At 35.2% G+C, this 19,221-nt stretch overlaps 1 protein-coding gene and 1 pseudogene across 1 annotated transcript in view; both read left to right on the forward strand.

The window, feature by feature from the left end:
- The window catches only part of LOC149410028 (nucleolar protein 4), a 401,267-nt gene that overhangs the window by 344,946 nt on the left and 37,100 nt on the right, over positions 1-19,221 (forward strand). The window lies entirely within an intron of this gene.
- On the forward strand, positions 3,003-3,134 carry LOC149410030 (U4 spliceosomal RNA; annotated as a pseudogene).

Here is a 19,221-nt window from a genome sequence, read left to right on the forward strand (position 1 = left end):
ACTGAAATATTTTGATGATACACGCATTTCTCTATAGTCGGATGACGTTATAGTAGTTAATATACCTAAACGAAATAACAAAAAAAATATGGCATATTTAGTTCATCTCCTGCCCGCCTGCAAAGTTATTGGTGTCAAGCTGAACACTTGTCAGAGTTTGGAATTGTAATAATGTAAAGTAGATAAATAAAATAGTCGTGGTCGGACAACACTAGAATATCGTGATCACCGCAATACGCGATATTAGATAATATTACCACTGAACCGATAGAAGTGTTTTGCCAGTGTGCACGAAGTAAGGTCAATTTTTTCTTACTTTTGCTAAAATTGATAAACTTCTTTCTGGACCAAATAATTGATTTCAGGATGTAGAACGATCTTATACAGGATGTCCGGGGGTAAAGAGCACAAACTTCGGGAGGTGATTCTACATGGTGGTAGAAGTAAAAAATATAAATAACTTTCTTCGTTTTTTTCTTCATACATATCAATTTGGGTGGCTGGTTTGGGTACCGCCGCCCCGGGAATCATTTATTGGATAACCAATACCTCTGCCATAGTTAATGTTCAGGATGCGCAGGGATAGCGAGGGATACACTGATATAAACTGATCCATAGATTCCTAGTAAAAGAAATGAATGGTTTAAGATGTCGACGACGCCCGAGAAAGACATGGCACGATCAAGTGAATCTAACACTTTTACAAAACATTAATAAATAGCATAATAAATACGTACGGTATATTTTTTTCTATTCGCCCTAAAAAGGGCGTTGGTAAATAAATTAATAGTTTTTATTCAAATCGGTATATATCACCCTTCTAGGGTTTGACTGTTCATTGGATTAATAGATAATGCCATATTGGCGTAAATAAGGTTTTGGTCAGAAGGTTAAACTCGATTCAATGGTAACAACTTTGTTTTAAATTGTTTATACCGTACAAGAGTCCCACCTCCCCGAAGCCGGTGAGACCACGGCTTCCTCAATTAGAGTATTTCTGAGAAAGGAAGGATATGGAGAAGGAGAAGGTTGGGAAGGTTGTGAAGCACCCAGCTATTCAGATTTGGTCACCGAACTCAGCTAATTCCAATTTTAACAACGTTTTGATTCAGAACGGTGGTCCTGCATCAGGACGATAATGAGAATATTTACCTCTCTGGAACGTGCTGCAACGTACATACATGTACACAGAGAATGGGTCGTTTTTACAACCCTTTCTCGAGTTCAACAGCTCGGCTCTGCAAAGGTTTGTCGGCCTCTGTATTTTCTCCATCCTTCAAGGCATAATCCATCATTTCATGTTCCCTCCTTCCTCTCCTCAAAAAATCACCCAACACAGCATCCCCATAGATGACATGCTGAGGGAAATAATTTTTTGTTTGTTTTTCTATGAACTAAAGGTAAAATCGAATTCAATTTATTTGCAAACGCCGAGTTTTTATTTTATTTTCGTGACCTCTAAATTCGTGGCCGATTACAGCGAAGATAATATATTGAAAATCAACAATGTGCATATGTGTACTTTGCTCAGCATTCCCAAAGATGACTTTATTACCAACTATTTCCATCAAGGCCATCTGTGCGAAAAATGTGCCAAGTTGTTTGACACGCGTTCTTCGGTAATAAAAAAAAACATGAAATAAATATCTATAGGCATGCATTTTTGCAACAAAATAAAATGTGTTTATCGATACAGATTATGCTATCCACACATACAAAGGTAGAATACTGCATTCCTAGTTGCAGCGCACCCATACAGTCGCGGCAGTGGAAAAACTGAACACGTGTAAGCCGTTTTCTTGCGAAAAACGGGTTTTTTATTACGAAATGGGCCTTATTCACAGAGAAGTAACCTCGCCTTATCACCCGCTGGTGGAGAACCCAGCGTTGTATTCATCTACAAGTCCTTATTAAGAAACGATTATTTCAAATAACGTTAACGCCATTAATATTGAGCTTTATTATTTATTTATTAATAAAATTATTAACATGTTACTGTGAAAAATGAGTATTGCTGATTTATTAAAAAAACTCTTCAAATTATTGGTAATCCGGTTAAAAACGAAACTGCAGGCCGATTCCTAATAATGATGATCTTAATAAATTCAGTTTTCAAAATTTTAATTTTTAATTTTTTTGCATTTCGTCATAATATTTTATAATATATTATGACGAAATGCAAAAATGTTTGATGAGGATTTTTATGAACACGTGTTCGGACATCGTGACAAAACACTGCTATTTTGCTAAACCAGCTCAGGAGACCTATCAATTCATTCGTTAAGGGCCTGTAATCCCGTTTTTAACTGAATTACGAATTTATACGAATATCTAGCTTGGATATTTTTTCTACTTTCTTTAAATATAATATGCATGTATTATATATATAAAGCTTCCGGAAAAAATTCTCTAAATGATAGTGAAAACTTTATAAAAATCCGTAGCGTAGTTTAGAAGCACTAAGCACACAAACAGACAGACGCGGATAGCGACATGGTTTTAGACTATTGAGAGATTAATAATAAAATAATAATAATTGGATGACTTGTATAGCGCCGTTTTTGTGCAAAATCACCTCAAGGGCGCTGTACAAATTTATAATACATTTCTACAGTGATCTATGTTATTACTAACTATTTATGGAGATAATATACAGTAGAATACTTACCTGGTAGATCACTTTAGATTAACACTTAATTAACATTATCTAATTGTTTATTAGTGAAATTTAGGACATAATTGGAAAATTTGAAGAGATTCTTAATATATTATCAATATTTTTTATCAGTAAGTTTTCTCCGTGCAGAAAATAGAGACACGGTTGATATTTACTTTTATTAGGAACCTCCCCCCTCCCGTCCTCCCTTATTCGACTGTGTCAAAACTGTAAAGCCATCGTGAGCTCGCGAGCTTGTGGTGGTAAAAGTGAATTTGTAGTGAACGAGCGCAATTGAAGAAAAGCGAGAGAAAAAATAATGAAGATCCCAATAGTTATATTTCAAATACTGCTAGTGGCGATATCGTAACCAATGAGGTTTATCCGAGGTGCGATTATTGCTAGTTGAAAACTTTTATCTATAGGGTTTTCCAATAAGAGGTGTTATATTGAATATTAATTAAGGAATTAATGATTTTTTATGGCCAGAATTGGATGGTATTGATCTGGACAACGTTTACTTTCAACAAGACGGCGCTACGTGCCACACGACCAACGAAACCATTGATCTTTTACGGGAAAAGTTTCAGGACCGCGTTATCTCTCGAAGAGGTGATCACGATTGGCCACCGAGATCTTGTGATTTAACACCTTGCAACTTCTTCCTTTGGGGCCACGTGAAAGAGAAGGTCTATTCCAACAGCCCAGCGTTGATTCAAGACCTCAAAGATGGAATTCGTGAAGCTATCGAAGACATAAGGCAGCCACTTTGCGATTTGGTTTTGGAAAATTTCATGAAAAGGATATGGTCCTGTAGGCGTGGTCGTGGTGGTAATTTGGCTGATGTTATTTTTCACTATTAACTGCATACCTTCCTCTTTATAATGAAATAAACACTCGATCATTTATATTAAAAAATGGCATTTTTCTTTGAATATCAAAATAACACCTCTTATTGGAAAACCCTGTATAATAGCCGGTTTTTCAGTATACCCACTCAGGAATTTTATGAGTAGCAGTGTGTTATCAGAATTCCTACCCGATAACTTGACGAATGTAAAATTAATCTGAAATGTCGAGTCCTAATCGAAAGTCTAGATTTTTCTCCTAGTATTATTATATTAACAGAGACACAGATGAAAGAGGTAATACCCTATAACCTGCCAGGATATATAACCATTTCATCTAAATGCAAACATACTGGACACGATGGAGTCACGGTATTTCTGAATATTTGTCTCATGAAAACTGCTTTCGAGATTTTAGATTTTAAAACAGCAAATGCTATTAAATTAACATTTAACCATAACAATTATAATTATCTGCTAATAGCTATCTATAGATCACCTTCACTAAATGAAACTCTCTTCAATAACGAACTTAATTCGCTTTTAAAAATGACTAACAGAAATAACTTCAACTTCGCAATATTAACCGGTGATATCAATATAAATATAAATGAAAATAACAAAAGAACAAACTGTATAAATGAGTACTTAGATTGTTTGTCGTGTGCTGGATATCAGTCTTACATAAACTCACCAACTAGAGAAAATTTGAATAACTCCACGACTCTAGATCACATATTTGTTAAATCACACAAACACTTTAAAACAACATCTTCAACTCTAATAACAAACATTACTGATCATTACCCAACATTTTACGGACACAACATCTTAACTGCAAATTCAAAAGAAAATTCTGAAACAGTTGAAAAAAATAATATTAATTACCTCACATTAAATAATCTACTTCTTTTGGAAAATTGGGATCAAATTCTATCAATTTCAAACCCATATTCAGCATTAGAATCGTTTTATAAAACTCTCCAAGAATATATTTCAAAAAGTACAAATAAAATTGTTATATCTAAGAGAAAATATGAAAAAATTAAACCTTGGATAACTGTAGGAATAATAGTCTCCATTAAACAAAGAGATAAACTATATAGAGAGATGCTAAATTATCAAAGAGCCTGTCAAAAAAACAATGTCAGAACAATGTCCTTCATGAAAACAAAATATTTACTGTATAGAAATTTACTAAATAGGTTAATAAGAAGTTGTAAAAAAAAATACTATGGTGAACAAATTGATAATGCAAATAATGATACCAAAAAACGTGGAATATTATTAACGAAATAACGAATAAAAAAAGAATAGCATCAACTGAGGTTAAGGAGATTAAAATAAATAACAATATTATAACTGACAAATCTGAAATTGCAAATAACTTTAACAACTTCTTCACAAATTTCGTAGACCAAGTACTTGAATCATCCAGTAAGATTGCTAATACAGCGCCCGTTGACTCATCTCTGCTTTTGGTACCAAAAAACAATTCAATTAACTCATTAGATTATTTTACACCTATCACAACTAATGAAATTGAAAAACACATTGACAGCCTAAAACCAACTAATTCTTCAGGAATTGATAATTTATCAGGTAATACACTAAAAAAAATAAAACAATATATTTTAACTCCTTTGCAACATATTTATAATATATCCCTAAAAGAAGGGTATTTCCCAGAACAATTTAAAATCTCCTCTATAATACCAGTTCACAAATCGGGTGACACGCACATATTAGACAATTACAGACCTATCTCCTTAGTTTCAAACCTTTCAAAAATATTTGAAAAATGTATCAAAAATAGAGTTATGAAATACCTAGAACAAAACAATATTCTGTCCGAAAATCAATATGGCTTCAGAAGTAAATTAAGCACTGAAGATGCAATATTCGATCTGACAAAAAATTTATACACATCTGTTGATCAAAATAAAAAAGTCTAGCTATATTTTTAGACTTACGAAAAGCGTTTGATACTGTAAATCACAATCTACTCATAAAGAAAATTAATCAAATAGGTTTCAAAAAAGATGCACTAAAAATTCTCACTCACTATCTCAAAGACAGATTACAAAAAACAAAAATAGGGAACTTTTATAGCACAGAAACAGTGATAAAAAATGGAGTACCACAGGGGACTGTGCTTGGCCCAATTCTGTTTCTAATATATATTAATGATTTATGTAATGTTGTAATCCCTGGTAAAATTGTATCTTACGCTGATGATACAGCAATAATAGTAAATGGAAAATCCTGGCCTGAAACTTTTTTAAATGCAACAAAATGTATTTCATATGTCTTATCATGGCTAACTTGTAATAGACTTTTCTTAAACTATAGTAAAACATTTCACCTAACTTTTTATAAAAACAGTAAAAACAAACCTCCCAATAACCTTAAAATTAGACTACATAATGCTAACTGTAATAAAGTAACATGCACCTCTTGCTTTGAAATTGGAAAAAATGAAAAGATCAAATATTTGGGTATATATATATATATTGACACAAATTTAAACTGGCAACCACAAATTAATAACACCGTTTCTAAATTAAGATATCTGACATACATATTTTATAGACTTAAGGAAGTACTCAATGTTGACAAATTGAAAATGATTTATTTTTCTCTAGTGCAATCCTCAATTATGTACGGTATATTAGGATGGGGTGGCGCACTAGATACATTTATAAAACCACTACAAATAGTACAAAATCATATTATCAAGGTTATATATAATAAAAAGAGGACATTTTCGACTGATCAATTGTACAAGGAATCTCAACTATTCAATCTCCGTAAACTATTTTTACTTCAAAGCCTGAAATACGTCATGAAAAACCAAAATAAATTTCAAAAATATGAACCCAAAATCAACTTTAGAAGAAATCATGTATTTTATACCCCACAAACCAATACCAAACTAATGCAAACTCACAGTAGCTTTATTAGACCTCGCACTTTTAATCTACTACCAAAAAAAATTCAAGTAACAACTAAACTAGCGCAATACCAAAAAGAATTAAAGTTGTGGCTGTACAATGCAAATGTTGAAGCATTATTCATTTAATTTTTACTTTTTTCTATTTTGTTTCTGTATAGTTATTATTATTTTATTTTGTGTTCTTTTAATTCATATATATTATCTTACAATCTTTATTTTTACTTTGATTTATGTTTAATATGCTCCTCTTGCACAATCTTTTAGAATAACTTTAATTATAATCCTACCGTTTTTCTTTATTATGCTTACTGTTTTTTATTTTATTTTTACTGTTATATATTTTTAGGTACAAAAATCTAATGTATTAAATTATATTACCCACGCACAGGCTGCGCCTTAGTGGGTTCCCTTTCATATTATTAAAAAACTTGTATTGTGAAATATGTAAATTGGGAAAAAATAAAGGAAATAAAAAAATAAAAAAAATAATAATAATATTATTTACCCGTTGATGTCAATATTCATTAACTTCGTTACCGCTGATTTCAACGACTAGTTATTTTTCGATACCTGTAGTAACTAGTGTGTACGCAGAGGAACAGTCCAAATGATCCCCCATTCCAATCGCCTCTGCCGGGTTGGGCCGTATGCCGCCGGCGATCAGAATGTTACTATTGCGGGCCACCACGACACGATTAGCTGTGAATGCGCGTATGCGGTGGTCCAGATAAAATAATTTTATTATTTATTCGTTAAATTAATTTATTTTTTGTTAGCTGGAAGCATCTAGTTAGCAAATCACGATACAAGCTCTCTTTTGAGCAGGTGTATGCCAGATGCCCAGAAGAAATCAAATAAATTTAAAAAATAGTGCAGTACCTAATTAAATATAGTTTTAGTATTTGTGTAGTAGTTTTTTTTCTTCATTTATTTCTAGCTATGGACCATTGGTGTGCTATTTCACAGAAAATGGCCAAAATTATTAATAGGATAATTATATATAATATATGATTTTAATTATACATTGTAATAAATAATAAATTGTAATAAGATCTGTAGTATATTAAGGCAATGTACCACTTTGTGAAATAATATCAATCCTTATGTAGATGGCGATAAGGTTAAAAATCACACAACACAAGAAAAAAACATATAAATAAAACAAATATTGAAATATTTTACGATAATTTTGTTAAGAACTTAATTTGCCTTATACAATAAAACCATAACTATAAAAAGATTCATAAGTAGGAAATGTTGAACTTTAAAACAGTTTTTATAGCCCAGATACTTTATTTTTTTCTGGGCTTGACCAAAACACTACTCTCTGTTCTACTCTCAGTATTTCATTGAAGCACTGCTATATAATGAGTTAATTTGTATACATAAAATTATGAATAACCAATCACAAAAAATATTCATAATTATGATAGTATTAGATTGCCGCATATGAGAAAAAACAGAATCACAGAATTCTTTAATGTATAAAGAATTAAAGATGTATGATGAAATGCCTGAAAGTATGAAGAATGAATTTATATACAAAAAAATTTAACGTTTTCTGCAAAAATATAATTTTATAAATAACGAAATGTAGCCATGTACATGTTACTTTATATACGTAAAATTTTATAGGAACTAACTCAATATACAATAAATACAGCTTCTAAAATATTTCTAAGGGATCAAATTTTCAAACCAAAATCACAATTTATTTTATTACTTCGTAATGCTTTGCCTTAAGTAGAATATATTATATGCCGAGATGTAATATTGAGATTCAGATATCCTAACAAACCTCAAAAGCTGGAATCCCTCCTGATCTATTTCATGATCCATGCGATGGAAACCCAAAGATCAATGAAATAGAATAGACCATAGAATAGATTAATGAAGTTGGAATTTTATAAACGTTGAATGTAGGTATAATTCGCATTGCCTTATGTTGTGGTATTAAAAAAAATAGTTTTTATGATAAAATATTACGCGTAATGGCGGATTTTTTAAAAATCTGGCTAGGCGAAAGTTACAGCCAGGGTTGCCAAATCATATGTTCAAAAGAGATGTTCAAATTTCAAACATTCAACAACCTCCAAATGAAACAAAATTCTATTGAAATTGTCATCAATTTTTTTAGTATCTCTTTAGTTTAGGCTTTAAAAATATTATATATTTAAATTCACAGCATAAAACGAAATATAGTACGTTCTTACATTTATGAAGTAAATATTATTTTTCAATATGGTTAAATACTCAAAAAATGCCCAGAATCTTTATATTTTCCCCACAAAAATGTTAGCCGCGCAAAATACAGATTTTTTTGATTCTTAGAAATTCCCCGCAATTTTGTGAATTTCTCACAAATTGGCAACCCTGGTTACAACCTAAGATAAAAGTAACCCTTACGGTACCTATTTAAAAATAAAAATGAAACTCAATTAAGTGTTTATTTATTAAGGCACCCGGTATGAAATGCACGCCGACCTTGCCTGCTATAACAGAAGCAGCGGACCTTGCAGCCTGCATCTGCTGTTGCATAAGATAATCTACCTGTCCATACCTACTCACTAGTCACTACTTACAACTCTGCAAGCACCTCCATCCTTACAATTCACCTCTACACGGAGAAAAATGAGTATTGCTAATTTATTAAGAATCTGATAAACTTTTAGTAAATTCCTAATAATTGGAACACGTGTTCATGCACGTGCGTTTGCCTTAATAATATATAATGGCGAAACGCGAAAATATCAGGATTTTCATGAACACGTGTTCCGACGTCGCGGCGTGATAATATATTTTAAATATATTTAAATGATTTTTTACCACTTTATTTGAGTTACATAGGTCCAGAGATGTGCTTTATTTCAAATAAATCTATTTCAAATGGAAATGCAAAATGCAAAATGGGTATTTTCCATTTTGCATTTTAAATGCTTTTCTCAATGCATTTTCCATTTTAAATGCTTTTTTCCAACATTCTTCCTACTATCTCCACTCTCTTTTTTTCATAAGCCCCAAATATCAGTCGGTCCTCAACCTCGCTATGAGAGATAATTTACATTTGTCAAGTTGCTCCCTGGTAGGAGCCCTGGCAATTGAGTGATACCATTACAAAAAATACTGATTCAAATACTGAACATGGGGCCATGACGCTGTAATATTAAATATTATATAGCAGTTTCTATGTTTTTACGTTGGCAACATTAGTCCCGCGCAATTTTTTTGTGGTTTCATAATCTGTAGTCGTGGTGTTTTTGGATTTACCATCATGTAATATGTTTGTTCTACATTGATGTCCATTATTAAATGACATAATTGTTTAAAAATTCTATAATTATTTTAATTGTTTGACCTGAGAAACCATTTTGCATTTTCAATGCATTTTGAAAATAGGTATTTTGCATTTTGCATTTGAAATGCTTTTCTAAAAACCATTTTGCATTTTGCATTTTCAAATGGAAAAGTTTTGACCCATTTCCATTTTGCATTTCAAATGGTTTTGGGTACCCATTTTGCACATCTCTGCATAGGTCTCCCGGTTTCGGTTGCACTTCTTTGCGCCTTCTTCAAGTGGTTTAAAACAAAGTGACAAAACATCATTTATTTAATGTCAAACCACAAAGTGTTTGCTTTCTTCGATAACTAAAATACATTTACTAAAATTTAGTCAGGGAACATTCTTTAAAGCCTGCAATCCCGTTTTTAACCGGATTAACAATAATTTGAAGAGATTCGCAATACTCACTTTTCTCCGTAAATTCTTATGGAAGCTATTTTTGTGGAAAGGAAGGAGTGAATCTGGTTCTTGAACAGATCCATGTTGCAGGAGGGATGCATTTTTTTTTGGAACTACTAGTTATAATATGATGATAAATAATACGGTTTTTTATACCATGGCTGGCGTATACCGTCTACCGTATCCTGTACAGGATATGGTTCAAGATACAAGAATACAAGGGTACAAGGTCCCCTTTCTGTATTCGATCATTAAGGCGATGCACTACGTCGTGTAATATTTTAAATTGAGCCGCTATCAATAACAACCCTCACGTAGATGGCGATAAGGTTTAAATTCCCGCTTAACACCATCCGCCTGTTTTGATTTGTGCAAGAAAAAACATGGCCAAAAAGTGCCTTTTATTTCATTTGGTGGATGTTCAGGCATAAACATTACATTTTTTTTCAATAATTTTATAAATAACTTAATTTTCCACATTATGCAATAAAATTGTAACCGAAAATGGGTTCGTAAGTAGGAGATTTTGAACTTTAAAGCAGTTTTCATAGGCCTTATACATTATTTTTTTCTGGGCTTATAAAAAGACTTATCTAAAAAACATTCGATTATTTTAAAGGCCAAGATGTATTCTACTCGCAGTATTTAATTAAAGCATCTGAAACATTTCTAGGCGACCAAATTTTCAAACCAAAAACACATGATTTTACATTACTACGTATGGCCATGAAACCTTGCTAAAACAATAAAATGCTGCCAATATCTTATCTACAAATGCTAATACTTTGTAGTGCCTACCTGGTCTTAAGTAGCAATTATTATTTTATTCTGGTTACTGCTCCAAGCAATGCAATATTATATTTACAGAATGTGGTTTGTCATTCTGAAATATTATGCATAGACGTTTTTAATAAATGCAATGTACGTAATTTTTAATAAATTCTTGCATATTTCATAAAAAGAGTCTTCTATAGTTTATTCCTGCAAAACATGTCAATATTTTAATTGCAGACGCCTGTAAAAACACGTAATAATGAATACTTTGATGTCTATAAAGTCTGTAATAAATGAATTTAAACCCATGTAAAATTTGTATAATATATCATAGTCTGTATATGAATGTAATATAATAATATAAATACTCACTTGTACGTTGATTACATGCAGTTGGCAATTATGTCACAGAAATTGTAGATATGTTCAACTGCACGAAATATAGTTACAAGAAGGCTATAGTAACAAACCTCAATGATATTAATAACTAAGCTAAACACAATACTATTCTTCTGCATTGAATTTCTGTATAATAACAAACTTTTATTTATTGATTACTGTTGCACTAAACTATTAAGTATGTATATCAAATGATTGTAAAAGCGCGTATGGGCGTAGAATATAAATAAATAAATATACCTTAATAAAAGTTTAAATATCTATAAATGTGATCTGTAGTAAAGTTTGTAGGTATAACTATAAATGTAAACCTTACTGAAGATTGTACACCTATTAATATAAACCTTACTAAATCTTGTACATCTATAAATTTAAACCGTACTAAAATCTTGTACATTTATAAATGTAAACCTTACTAAAGCTTGTACATTTATAAATGTAAACCTTACTAAAGCTTGTACATATATAAATGAAATCCTTACAGCTTGTAGATGTATAAATGTAAACCTTACTAAAGCTTGTACATCTATAAATGTAAACCCTACCAAACCTTGTACATTTATAAATGTAAAGCTTGTACATGTATAAATGAAATCCTTACAGCTTGTAGATGTATAAATTTAAACCTTACAGCTTGTAGATGTAAACCTTACTAAAGCTTTTATATCTATAAATGTAAGCTTTGTTAAAGTTTACACATCTATAAATGGGAACCTTACTAATTTTGTACATCTATAAATGTAAACCTTACATAAGTTTAAACATACATGAACGTAAGCATGTACATCTATAAATGTAAACTTTAATAAAGTTGGTACATCCGTTTGTTTGTCTCCGTCTTTAGCCAACGTTTTCGCCAGCGTTACAGTGTATAATATACTCCTACATACATCTGCCCTGATGGTGAACACTTTAATGGTGTCCAAAACGTTGGCTAAAGAAGTAGCCAGCGCAACATGGCAAAACATTCTAAAAATAAATCATGTTAGTAATGTTTGTTTATCTATAAATGTGAGTAAGCCTTAGTAAAGTCTGCTTGATCCGAGTAAAGTAAGTGTAATTTATTGTAAAAGGTATATATGAAGTGTCCTTTAGCCTTCGTTTTGTTAGGTTAGGTTACGTCATTGTTACCTATCTATAGTATCATCTCTGACTGATCCTTTGTATGCACGAGACATCTTCAATCGTGAACCTGAGTGGTAGATACTTTCAGTTTCGCCCTGCTGAAAGCCCACCATTATTAATCGAGCTGTTGAAATGGCATTAGCTGTATTTGGTGACTAGATCTAAATAGCAAGGTACTTACCAACTTTGCTTTTTTCTGTGTAATTTCCCTCCCTACTCACTTTAGCTTCACAACATACCCCAAATGGTGATACCTTCGGGAAGTTGGCACTCTAATGCGACAAACATGCGTATATTCAAAAGTATACCTTCATTTCGTTATGTGTTAAGTTAGGTTAGGTGCATCATTTGCATCTCAATGCCGAACCTTTGACTGGACGAGCCATCTTCAATGCACGATTGTCACACAGCTTAACTAGTTCGTGATATTAATACAATTACCGAGTTAGACGATATACGGCCCAACCTTAAATTCCCAAGAGCGTGTCCTCCGCGGAGCGCTGGCCCCGGCGTTGCCCGGCATTTCCCGGCGACACGGCAGCGGTCCCAACTACCGACAAGTATACCGGGGGTAGTTGACTATGTGGGCTGTGGGTGGGGTTGGTGTGGGGGTCCCGGTTTGCTGGTACATTCGTGTTTGCCCGGGGCGCAGAAGTACATATGGATGTCGTACATAGGCCTGGTTATCTACCTTATGTGCTGCCTAACCCATTATGTGTTATGGGGAGGCACATGGGGTAACGATCCCTCCCCCCGGGGCCATCCCCCTCCCTAGGAACCCTCGTCACCCCGTCACCCTAACACCCCACCCGATCTACCCACCGTGCGCCCCATAGTTTTGCCCCAACCCGTTTTGCAAGCGGGATGGGGTAAAACTGTTTTGACAGGGTTATCAAAAGTCACAGGCCATACTTTATAATCTGATAATCCATTTTCATTGTAATAGATTACAGATGTACACCTAATTTATTGTAAATACTGCACACGAGATCCAACTACCTGGAGCCAGTTTGATTATGGAATCCACAATTAATAATAACAATAATAATAATTGGATGACTTGTATAGCGCCGTTTTTGTGCAAAATCACCTCAAGGGCGCTGTACAAACTTATAATAAATTTCTACAGTGATCTATGTTATTACTAACTATTTATGGAGATAATATACAGTACAATACTTACCTGGTAGGTCACTTTAGATTAACACTTAATTAACATTATCTAATTGTTTATTAGCGAAATTAAGATACAGGATTGAGGACATAATTGGAAAATTGGATATAACTGGACTTTCTCTTAGGAATGGTATATTTAATTTAAGGGTATGACAGCTTAAAGGTAAGTTTTTAGTTTAGACCTGAATTCTGTTGGACTTTTTATGGATCTTAGTTCCCGAGGGAGTTTATTCCAAGCCTTCGGCCCAGATACTCCGAAAGCGCGATCACCAAACTTAGTATTTGGCTTGCGCTTAGGTTCTATCAGTCTGCCTACAGCTGATTATGTTGCTGATCTAAGAGTTGACTGCCTCAGACCAGTGCTTTCCGGGACGCATAGTTCAGATATGAAGGGTAGGGGCCATTTCATTGATGGATTTAAACACCATCCACCACAGTTTGTACTGGATATTTTTAAGGTTATGAAGGTGTTCTGAAATGTGCGAATATTTTGAAACCCCGGTTATGAGCCGTAGAGATCTTTAAGATATGTTGCGAGTTGTGAGACTGAATGTTGTTGGATGGGTTAGTTCCTGACTACCCAGATTTGGTTACTCAAAACCCAAAGATTAAAGTAGTTTCAAGCAAATTTTCGATTCTGAATACTGGTCTTTCATCAGGGAAATTAACATTCTGGTAATGATCGTAGAAATATTCACTTCATCGGTTTCCCGGAGGCAAGTGGCTGAATAACTTCAGCATCCCACTTTGATCTCCACTAACCCCCACAATACGAAGACGAAATAGAATTAGATATATCTATACATAAATCTCAGAAGTTACAAGTTTTCTTTCATATTTCTATGGTCAACCTCATTATCGCATTGTGTGTTGTGTCAAGTGTTGAACAACCAACAATATGGCTGTGTGATTGTAATGAAAGTAATGGATGGATTGCTCGCCCCTAAGTGCGCGGGTGCCCCCGTGGCACGCGGCTCCCGCCTAATTGCGCCCCCCTGCAGCCGCCGCCCCCGTGCGTGCCGAGCCATCGCCCACCCCGCCCCACCACCCCCGGGGGATTATAATGGGACGCCCCCGGGCCTACAAACACACTCACAACCAGCACGCCATCCGGGCGGATAAGCAGTGACCTACCCACCAAAACACCTACTTATCGTATATTATAACAATCTACGCAGTACCTACGAGTCTGTTACTCTAAAAGTTTTTCATTCAATAGAGAACAGGTAAGTTACACAAATACAAATATCTTATACGAACATTCCGTTGTGCAGAAAGTATATTACATTGAGGAACGGAATTTCAGTTGCTTTTTACGGTCGGCTCAGAGATTTTTACGTTCGTCAGTTCGTCGTCGTTGCAGTTATTTGGTAGTTTTCCTGACAACCAAATCCGACTCATAACATTCCTGAATATACTGAAAACCAGTAAAAGCCAGCCCTTAGAACCTAGAGATAGAGAGAGCTGGCGTAAGCGTGCAATATATGTAATATTATATGGGACAAAGAATTATGTAGTGTAGTAATATCTAGATACCTATGGAGTAGGCATCTACGATAATCTAAGCTGACGACGTTTAGTTATTTATTTATTTTTAAATATTTATTTATATATATATATATAAATTACAAATAATAAGATTTTTTTATGTGACACCTCACAAGAGCGTCCCTGCCTGTGCAGTGTACAGACAGGGGAACTATGTCACCACCCGGTTGGGCGGCGTTGTGAGGCGGAATAAGGTAGGGGCTGTAGGATGGGATTTGTTAGTGCGGGCCTTGAAGAGGCTCGGATTATAGGAGGGAGGAAAAACAAGAAGATGCCGGTAGCTCGTTCCACATACGAGCCGACTTACACAAAAACGAGTCGTAAAAACGGCCCGTTCTCATGAAGCCAACGTCAACCGTGAACGGGTGTTCAGCTCGTGTCCATCGAGTTTCGCGCACGTGCACCGGTGCATCAGGAATCAACGCTGCTAGCTCCTTGGAGCAGGCTCCATTGAAATACCTGTAGAACAGACACAAAATGCCTACATTGCGTCTATGCATTAGAGAAGGCAATCGGTCTGTTAACAACGGATTGTCAATCAGATGGATCGCTCTCCTTTGCACAGATTCAAGCAGGTTTATTAAGTATTTTGGGGCACCAGCCCAAAGGTGGCTTCCAAATTCAATAGTTGGGCGGACTTGAGACTTGTACAGGGTCAGCAGCTGGTCACTGTTGAAGAATCTCCTAGCCCTGTACAAGACGCTCAACTTCTTGGAGGCCTGATTTACTCGGGCTTCTATGGATCCCCGATACTTGAACCGGTCTGATATAGTAACTCCAAGCATTTCAATGGAGTCTTTATTGGGGAGAGTGCTCCCATCAAATTGCACCAGACAGTCATTGATCTCCCTCTTTGCCGAAATCAGACACGCTCGGGTTTTTGTGACGTTGAAACTGACCAAGTTGGCCTTACCCCAGGCACGAACCATCTCGAGGTGGTGGTCAATTTTTTGCTTCAAAACTTCCCGAGCTGTTCGGACATCATGGGTGGAAGGAGGCCTGTCAAAAAGATAACCGTAAACGGTGATGTCATCAGCGTAGCAGTGAATTGGTGCACATTCAACGAGATCGTTGATGTGCAATAAAAACAGCGTCGGATACAGCACAGATCCTTGTGGCACCCCCGCATTGATTTGGTGCGGTGAGGAGGAAGAGCCGTCAACCACGGTTTGAATTGTTCTTCCCCTCAGAAAGTCCGCAATCCAACTATAAGATGGCAATAAATGTGGAAATTCTAACTATACAATTGTAAACGTTCTCCAAAATGCCCTGCAAAGAATCTCAGACTTGTGATGTCCCTAAAGAAACCATTCATCTGTTCTGAATGCAATTAATATGTTATCCAAATTAACCCTGATAATAAATTACATCTTTGCGATTCTTTCAAGGTTAAAAAAACCACCCTGTCACTTCGAATGCAATCAACAATGTTCTCAAAATTGGTTTTGACAGCATCGCCATTCCATTTTTTAAAATTTTTTAAAATTTTTTTTTTTATTGAAACATATAAACAAGGTTACAATTTAATGACAATATAAACACCAATATTTAATCACTCTCCTAATAAAGCAGCTGCTTGTGTTTAGGAGAGGACAACAAAATATTTTTACATTTGTTTAAATTAAACTAAAAATATTTGTAATTTAACAAAAAATAATAATAAAAGTAATAAAAATATTGGTTAGTTAATAGATGATTCAAAGAATTGAAAAGGCAAAAACATATTTCTAAACAATAAGTAAAGTTATGAGGTGGTACAAGAGTATTTAAATTTAATTTTTTTTTTTATATTTTTCGTAGTTTTCTTCCGATCGTATATCAAGGGGTAATTTATTAAATAATTTTACACCCTGTTATGATTGGGTATTCACCACTATGTTATGATACTTACTTAGCCCAATGTTGTGTGAATAGGCTGGGTTAAGATAGGTTTTTAAGTACATTATTGACTGTTATGATGATTGAAAAGTGGGTGGCCAAGTTTGACTTTGTTGGTCTTAGAAAGCCCAAACGCGCCAGAGTCCCTTCCAGTGGTTGAACTGGAAAAGAACTCGCCAAACCGACCAACCGACGGTAGAGCATAATTCTCCATTCAGGGCGGGGAAATTATATCCCATCTACATGATGTTTGAAAGGAAGTTGCAAGGTTATAGAATTAAAGTAATCTGGTTAAACTTTGGACTGGCCGTGACAAGTTATATTTTGATAAATTTCACAGAGATATACAAAAATATGAAAACTTACCCCCATCGACCAGAACGTAGAATCTATCTACCCTGTCTAAAATAATATGAACGTATTTAGTTATGAGGAACGAACCCTGAGTGCCGCGAATGGCGGACTGGATGAATCAGCCAAGTAGCTAGAGGACGACGGCTTCAGATGTGACTGGTATCGGCCCAGTGAGTTCCAGCCAAGAGGAGTAGACGACAGCATCAGGATGTGGCTGGCCAACGGCCCAGTGTGGTCCAGCCAAGAGGAGTAGACGACAGCATCAGGATGTGGCTGGCCAACGGCCCAGTGTGGTCCAGCCAAGAGGAGTAGACGACAGCATCAGGATGTGGCTGGCCAACGGCCCAGTGAGGTCCAGCCAAGAGGAGTAGACGACAGCATCAGGATGTGGCTGGCCAACGGCCCAGTGTGGTCCAGCCAAGAGGAGTAGACGACAGCATCAGGATGTGGCTGGCCAACGGCCCAGTGAGGTCCAGCCATGTGCCGGTTCCACGGTTTATCCGTAAGTTGCCCTTCCATGAGGCAAGGTGGGACTTAATAATGCTCCGAATCAAAATGCATCCGGCGAAAACAGTCTATCGGCAGAAATAACCACCGATCACTTGGATAAACTCTGATTACCTCCATGGCCACACATGGCGAAATACGTTTTCATTATCCACGCCACCCGGGGCAAATTCCGCTCGCGGGAAATATTATTAGACTTCTAAACTTGAAGCACAAACTGAACATTTCGGTATTAATCACAAATCCATGAAATATCTTTCGATCAGATCCTCAGACCCCCAGAAATAATAATTGACCCCAGACCGGACGCTCTCACTCCTCCCTGTCCGGCCGGGAAGTGATGCCATCTCTTCAATTTTTGTCACTTCCTCTTAGAGTTCCTTGTTGCCAGAGCATAAACAATAGACAAGAAAAATCACAGATTTGACAGGTTCCTACTTACTGTCATAATCCTATGTTATTTTCATAACAACCCTTGAATATATAGTGATGCTGTGCTGTTGTGGTTCGTGCTAGTGGCACGGTTAGTCCTCCAACAGATATTATTCTTTTGCTAATATTCAATTGTGGTAAATTATTTTTACTAAAGAAATCTTTATGTATTTGTAGAAGTGCAATTTTGTCATAAATTTTTGTAAGTGGGGGAACCGGGAAATCTTGAAAAACATTTATAGTTGGGTAGTAATATGGCTTTTTTAAGATGATTTTTATTAATATTTTTTGATAGTTTCCAATGGGAGTAGGGATGATTTATATTTATATCCATTGTAAGAATATTATGTACTAAATACACAATTTGGCTGTCCCGAAACGGGAATCCTTCCCAGATGGACAGACAAAGGTTTATTTTGTTTTTTACTGTTTGTAATTGATATATATAAAAAATAAAATAATATAAATAAAAGTACCTATATATACCTAGGGGTTCAGCATTATGGCCATATCAACTAAGAAGAACAAGTACGACAAACTAAGCAATCGCCGTTAGATCGATCGTTTTATCGATATCGTGAGGAAAATCACCCTAACATAAATTGAGTGGCGGGTTTAGGCACCGCCGCCCCGGGAACAATTTATTGAATAACCAACACCTCTGCCATAGTCAATGTTCAGGGATAGAGAGGGATACACTGATATATACTACACGTCACTCCTGGACAAACTGATCCCTAGATTCCTACCCACTCCTCATACCTGTTTCCTTCCCAGAACTTCAGGTCCTTGAAAATACCCTCCACACAGCATCCTTAAGGATGATATA

The sequence above is a fragment of the Hesperophylax consimilis genome, chromosome 28 (genome assembly GCF_061612785.1).
Source record: "Hesperophylax consimilis isolate HC1 chromosome 28, BYU_Hcon_1.0, whole genome shotgun sequence".
Lineage (NCBI taxonomy): Eukaryota > Metazoa > Arthropoda > Insecta > Trichoptera > Limnephilidae > Hesperophylax > Hesperophylax consimilis.